The following is an 8,046-nucleotide window of genomic DNA, read 5'->3' as shown; positions in this document are numbered from 1 at the left end:
TGATACGGGAGTTGAATTTATGAATGCTTTGATATAAGAAATTCTTGCCTTTGTAATTTAGGAATAGATGCAAACCCTTGAAACCAATTTAGAATTCTTGTTCATTCATGCTTAATTCTAATCTTAAATTCACTAAGGAATTAGGAATTATTTTAGAATTAACGACTCTGTCACTAAGGAATTAGGACACGAATACTTTAGAGAATTCGGTAATAATTTGATAAATACCTTCAATAGTCATAATCAAGTCACTACATTAAGATAGTAGTCTAGTGAAACTCATCCCTGACATTTTTATTATTATCAAATACAAAGTAATTTTCGTTGTTATTATTATTATTGCTATTGCAACCAATTAAACTGAAACCTTTTGTTCAATCGAGTAAAATTCACAATTCAACAGTATAACGCGATCCTTGAGTTCGACACTCGGTCTTACCGTTTTAAATATATTACTTGCACGATTTCGTACACTTGCGAAAATCGCCATCAAAGAGCATGATTAATGTAACTAACAATGATTAAAATGGTGTACGATGCGACTAAAATTCGGTTTATGGAAGAAAAAAAATTGACAAGCCAAAATGATATTAACAAAACAGTCTCTTCAGCACAAGGTACTGAGATAGACTACCAAAATTTACATAAAACGGGGGACCGAAATAATTAAATTATAAATATTAAATAAATCATAATAATTATAATATTACTTAAATATGCTTAATAAAAAATAAAAAATACATTATATTGTTTATCTAAATTGTACACGAACACGACATTGTTCTCTATCATAAAATTCATCAACAACTGAATCGTATTAATTAGTTTAAAATTTATTTTCTATCTTATTTCTCAACCTATTTTTCACAATCTTCATAGAAATAAAATAATCTTTCACTTTTAGCAAACAATCAGAATTAACTTAATTGAATTTGAACTTTAATAGTGTATAATATATATTATTAAAATATTTAAAGCAAATTGTTACAATTACTATGTTGTGTTGTGGGTGCCTGTTTTGCATCAAACGGTCGTTACTAACTTTTAACAGAATTCTGAAAATATCAATTTATGTAGTATGTATTAAGAATAAGTATATGAAAAAAAATTATGACAAGAGGGGCTACTTGCCCCCCTTATGTCCGTCCCTGCAAAGAGTTACAGAAAGAAAACCAGAAAAAAAAATTATACAAGACTCAAACATAACAAAGGACTAGACCACCAATTATGATATTTTAAAATTAAAGTAGCACTCGTCGTCTTCAACCACCTATAAAGAAACTTAATCTTGCCCAACAAGTAATGGGAAGTACCGGTGGAACCTCAGACAACATGTGGTTAAAGGATAAATGAGTTAATGAATTATATTTTTAGAATGGGTAAATAGTGTTATACCCCCCTGCAAAATAGGCGAGTTTTGCGTTACCCCCCTGCAAAATATTTTTTTGAGATTACCCCCTACAATGTCAAGATTCTTTGCGTTACCCCCCTGGCTCAACAAGTGGGCATATGACATGGAAGAATCTTGACGTGGCATGACACGTGGAAATTAATTTATTTTTTATTTATTTTTAATTGCCAACTCATTAATTAATGTGGGTTTTTAATTAAAAAAATGAAAAAAAACTTAAAAGTTGTTATATTTTTATGAACTTACTTAAAAGAATTTTTTTTTTTTGACTAAAAGTTGTTATTATATATATAAAAAAAAATTCTTATATATATATATATATATATATATATATATATATATATAATAACTAATAATAGAGTAACCAAAAAAAAAACGAAGATGAAAAAAAAAAACTAATAATAATAATAGTAACCAAAAAACTAATAATAATAATAATAATAATAGAGTAACAAAAAAAAAAAACTGCAATCACATAGTAAAACAATCGCTTTGCCCTAACCCCCAAATTGAAATTGAAAACGAATAACAATCGCTGCATATGAACGGAACGAAAAAAAAAAGTTTCTTTAAATAAAAAAGTTTCTTTAAAAAAAAGTTTCTTTAAAAAAAAAAAGATTTCTTTAAAAAAAAAGTTACCGTAAAAAAAAAGTTTCTTTAAAAAAAAAAATTTTTTTCATTTTTTTTTTAATTAAAAAATAAATAAAAAATAAATTAATTTCCACGTGTCATGCCACGTCAAGATTCGTCCATGTCATATGCCCACTTGTTGAGCCAGGGGGGTAACGCAAGGAATCTTGACATTGCAGGGGGTTAATCTCAAAAAAATATTTTGCAGGGGGTAACGCAAAACTCGCCTATTTTGCAGGGGGGTATGACACTATTTACCCTTTTAGAATTCAAATCCTAGAGATAAAAGTGATAAATGTGTACGAGTAACTGAATATCACATTATAATTTTTTAAAAGAAATTATACTACAATGTTATTTATTGTGGAGAGTGGAGACTAGAGAGAATTCTCTCAAGTTAAAAAACAAATTGAGGAAACAATATTGCAATTTAGATCGTTAGATTATAAATGTAAGATAATATTTATATTTAAAATAAATGAAAAAAAGTTGAATGATGGTACTAACAACCTCATGGTTGAATGATGATCCAACGATAAATATGAAATATGTTTTCTGACAAGTGACAAGTATTAGACTTGAAATAGTATAAGCGTACCATGTACAAAGGATGACGACAAAGTTATAACTGTATAATAATTGAAAAAAGAAATAAAATTTGTAAGGAAGATTTATAAATCACATGTTGATCTATTAGAAGTCAGTGTATAGTATTTGTTGTCTCTATCTCCCACGTGTTGCTCACCTTGATGGGTCCAGAAAGCTGAATTTAATTAGCCTTTTTTTGTTTTGTAATATGGAGGGCTTATAAAGCCCACTTAAATTCCTTTTTTCGCCTCAGGTCCTTCTCGCATGTCTCATGTATTTTCAATTTTATGATCATTAATTAGCGAGTGTATAAAAACATAAAAAACAAAATTTGTTGTTTAAGCAGAAAATTAAGTTCGTACATTAAGTTGTGGATCTTATAAAAAATCATTTTTTTTAATCTCCGTCACTCTTTCCGCAACCTCCACGAATATATTTTATATGAAAAACCATTCAATCATTCATTCACTCACTCACTCACTCATAAGATATCTCATTTTACATAATCTTTTATATTATAAGCTTGTATACACAAGCAAACCCTAAATCCTAATTTGTTTTTTTTTATTTTCCCGCCATTTTATCTTACAATTTTTATTAAAAAATAATACAATTTTGTCTTGACTAGGATTCGAACCTACAACCCTTCAACGCAAGGCAATATTTTCAACCACTATGGCAAGTATACCAATTATGATTAAAATTATATGCAATAATTGATAAGCACCATCGATTTTAAAAGTATATCATATCAAAATTATTGTTGACTATATTATTCATTACGAAATATTTTTATGTCTTTCCTGATCAATGATTTTTTTCTACCGGATCATAAATTTAGAGAGTAATTATCATGTGAGATTTGGAAAGTTATTATCACGTGTAATTTGGAAAGTTATTATCAAACTCAATTCTGCTAAATCATTTTTTTTTGCAATACAACCAAACACAACCATGGTCATGTCACTAATCACATTCATTATTTTGATTTTAACATTGCAGATTTAATATTAATCAATGATCAATTGATACAATATGCACTAGCAAACCAATTGTGATTTAAATTATGTCCACAAAGTGTTAAGCTCCATCAACTTTCATAGGAAAGATTTCATACGACAATTAAGCACCATAAATTTTCATTGCACAATTTAAACAATTAAAAACCGATAATCTCTTATCTCTTATATTATAAGCTTGCTAACATAAGTTAACCCTAAATCAAATTTTTTCCCCTCTCATTTTCTCTTTCTTTTTATTGCAGCTTTATATTAAAAAAATACAGATTTGTTTACGATAGGAATTGAACCCGCATCTCTTACTTACAATAAAACATTTCAACCGCTAAAACATGTGCTTCAATTATGAAAAAATTTAGGAATCCTAATATGTTAACCATGTTTTCAATAAATTTGAACGGCAGGATTAATCACAATTTTTATTTATTTATGGATGTCTACTTAAGTTTATGTTCTTGATTGTGTCTTTAATTTTTTTTAACCTTTAATTATCATCAATATTTTAACCTTTAGTTATCAGCAATTTTTATTAATAAGTAAACAAAACGATGGGGTTCCAAAATTATTTAAAAAATATATAAAATATAAAATAAGCACATAAACAAATATAGAATAATTAGTTCATGAAATTCCCTATAATACTCTTATTAAAAATGCTCTTAGAATTTTTGTATTTTATTTTTTATTGTTACATATTACAGCTAATTACACCCATGCACCGCATGGGTCAAAGTTCTAGTTCTATATATTGAAATATCTTTTCAATTTTTCAATTATTCACTCACTTAATTATAGGGGTATTTAATTAAAACCTAATTTGTCATGAAAAATACTAGAATTCCACCGGCCTTGGTTTTGAGAATTTTTTACTATTTCTCTAAGTTCTCTTTGTTCTTTGTTCATCATAGAGATGGTTATAGGTGATTTTTTTTGCCTAGAATCACCCCCTCCACACCTTCTTTTCCCCTTCTTTTCATATAAATAACTGATTTTTACATATATCATCTTTTCTTTTTGTTTTTTTCGTATTGTCGTCTAAGTGTGGCGTTGTGTTGGTCGTCCTCTTGTGCGACGTTATTTGATTATTAGAAATAATATAAAACCACTGATATGACACTATCCTAATAGGCCTCCTCACGCAAGAGCTCACGTGGCTTGAAGTTTGGATAATGCATAGGCTCACGTACCATATGCTTAAATTCCACTTTTTAATAAGAAAGTGAGGGGAGCGGGGATCGAACTCTAGACCACTTAGTCATAGAGACTCTGATACCATGTCAAATGACCGATTATCACAAAAGCTTAAGCTGTTAATTAGGATAGAGTCATAATATTGGTTTTATATTATTTCTAACATTGATTTTCCGTATTGTTGTGGTGTTCGCTTATTCTATTGAAAAGATCAACTTTAGTCAATTGCAAATTCAATCAATGATTTGGGCATCAACGTTGCAAATTCGGAAGCATGAATATTCTGGTCACTTTAATTTTATATCATATTATTTGTAGTAGGCAATTTGCCGTTGTATGCTATTAACTTGGATGTTGTGAATTTGTTCGCAGATATATTCATCCTTTTACGTTTTTAGAGATGTTGAATATGTGTTGTATTTGATGTATTGTATCAATTTGAATGAATATCATTTTATTTTTGTAAAAAATAAATAAAAAATTATAGGGTACTTGATTCAAAATATTTCAAAGGGGGTTGATGACAGTCAATTATATGATATTTTTAGTAGTATTTTAGGTTAGTTTTTAGTAGTTTTAGTAGTGTTTGAAGACCAAATCCAAGCAAATACCTGAAGTTGCAAAGTTACTTGACCAAGAAGCAAGAAAAGTGGAAAATGCATAAAAAAAGGGCAAAAAAGGAAGCAATACGCTCAAAACCACATCGTACCAAAAACGCCATAACTAGAGCTTCGAGTGTCGGATCGAGGCATGTGACCATGCGTTGGAAAGCTAAGACAAAGAGCTACAACTTTCATATTGGAGAAAAATCTAATTATACACGACATCGCGCCACGATGGGTTACATCGCGCCATAATGAAAATGCTGAAAATCTGCGCATAATCATAAAATCGTGTGCTCCAAGTAAAAATCTCATCGTACCACGATGGATATCATCGCGGTACGATGGTGCGTGCAGCCCAAGTCCAAAAATACTATAAATAGAGTTCTTATCATTCACAATTACTTATTCAGAAGTTTAGAGAGCTATAAACCTCTAAGGAGCAAAGGAGGAGGAGCAAGGAGGGCTAAGGAGCTCTCAAGGGAAGGAGACTCTCCCCCACCATCGGGAGACGAAACTTCCTCCGCAAGGAGTCGAGGTTAATATTTATGCATGTTTTCTTTATTGTTCAATATGCTTAATAGTAGCTAAGTCCCTTTAGGTTAAGTCGAGTAGATGAACTCCCTTTAGGTTAGGTTCGAACAAGACTATATACAATTACTATTTAGTTATCATCTGTTATTGTCTCTGCTTATTTATACACTTTCATATATGAATGGCCACATATTTTGTTAGTAACTAGAGTCGAAGTGGATCCTTTGACACATCTGAGACCCGAACTAAAGAGATAATATAACCAACCAACATGAGACCATTAAATTCAGTATATGAGATTAGGTTTGTGATTAATATTAGCACATAATTAAATTCTACATGATTTAAGTTAATCAAACAAGGTAGGTGAACACGTGACAACTTGTTAAACGTTGAACTCGAGGGTAAAGATACTATAAAAAAATAATTTGTTAAACGTTGAACTTAAGAGTAGAGATACTATAAAAACAAGGGGGAAACCTACCAGCGGTTGATTTCACTTAGTCAATTGCAATAGAGGTAAGGAATGGTATCGCTGAACTTATCTTAATAGAAATTAATCTACCAGATAATAAAGTAAGTAGATATAGTGCCAGTTACCGACAAGAATAGGGGCGAGATTCGAAAGCACTTAACATACTTTTACCATCTTGAACTCTTTATTTTATCTTTAGTCTTATATTATCTAACTTCTGTCTTAAAACCTTTTTCAAACAAACAAAGCGAAAGCAAAACTATCTTAATTCCTAAACGATACTAGTCTTCTTGGTACGATCCCTGTGGATACGAACTCATTCTAAACACTAAAGTGTGAATTATTACTCGACGACAGACTGATCCACTTGCCAGACTATAGTCAAGTTTTTGGCGTTGTTGCCGGGGATTGTGTTTACAAGGCAATTAACGTAAGTTAGGAGTTTTATTTAAAAAAAAAAAAAAATCAAAAAAAAATTAAAAATTCGTTCTTGCTAGGATTGAACTATCAGACGATTTTGGCTAGGCAAGATTTGGTATTTAAGCGATCCTCGTGATCCACCTCTCTTACCTGGGAATCCCTGTAGTAAGATACTTGCAAAGACTATAAATTCTTTTTAAAAAAAAAAACCTAAAAAGAGATTTTTTGTTAAAAATCCTATCTTGAATCTATATAATCTTATTCTCTTTTTCTCTGTACTTTCAACTAATTAGTTTCTTTGAGTTTAAGTCATGACAATAGAATGAAACCAAGATGAATGTTCGAATATTCTAAAAGTCTGCATCAATGCTAGCAAAGTCCTCAATGCACCCATAGAATGTGCCTTTCAACTTTACTATGAATTCATCCAAAGACCTAGGAGACATTCGTCCTTTGAAGAAGCCTTGAGTGAATATATAGACGAATATTCTAACGAGGACTTTGAAGAACAAGATGGCGCGTCAACTGAACCCCAACCAAGGAAGATTCAAGAGCAAGATCTCCAACAAAAAGAGTATCCTAGCGACAAACTCGAGGAAAAATCATAAATTGATAAAGTCATAGACATGATTTGTGCTTTGTTCGCTACTATTAAGTTGAAGAGGATATGGAAGCAACATCCTTTCTTCCTCAAGTTCATGGGATTCTTAACAAAGAAGAGGAAGAAGACGGATGATATATTCCACATCTCATATAAGTCCTCCTTAGTTCATGGTTACATGCCTCGATCCGACACTCGTATAGCTCCAGTTATGACATTTTTGGTACGATGTGGTTTTGAGCGTATTTCTTCCTTTTTTGCCCTTTTTTATGCATTTTTTCCACTTTTCTTGCTTCTTGGTCAAGTAACTTCGTAACTTCAGGTATTTGCTTGGATTTGATCTTCAAACACTACTAAAACTACTAAAAACTAACCTAAAATACTACTAAAAACATCATATAATTGACTGTCATCAATATGTACTATAATATTTTTTATTGAACTAAGAGCATATATATCAAAGAGTATAGAAGGAATGCCAAGTATGTTGGTATCTCTTGTAAACTCTAATCAAGTGATCGTCTCAATATATAAAGAAGAAAAAGAAATATAATTACAAATCGGGGGCGCCAAAC

Source organism: Trifolium pratense, linkage group LG5 (genome assembly GCF_020283565.1).
Source record: "Trifolium pratense cultivar HEN17-A07 linkage group LG5, ARS_RC_1.1, whole genome shotgun sequence".
Classification (NCBI taxonomy): domain Eukaryota; kingdom Viridiplantae; phylum Streptophyta; class Magnoliopsida; order Fabales; family Fabaceae; genus Trifolium; species Trifolium pratense.
This window is presented reverse-complemented; position numbering follows the sequence as displayed.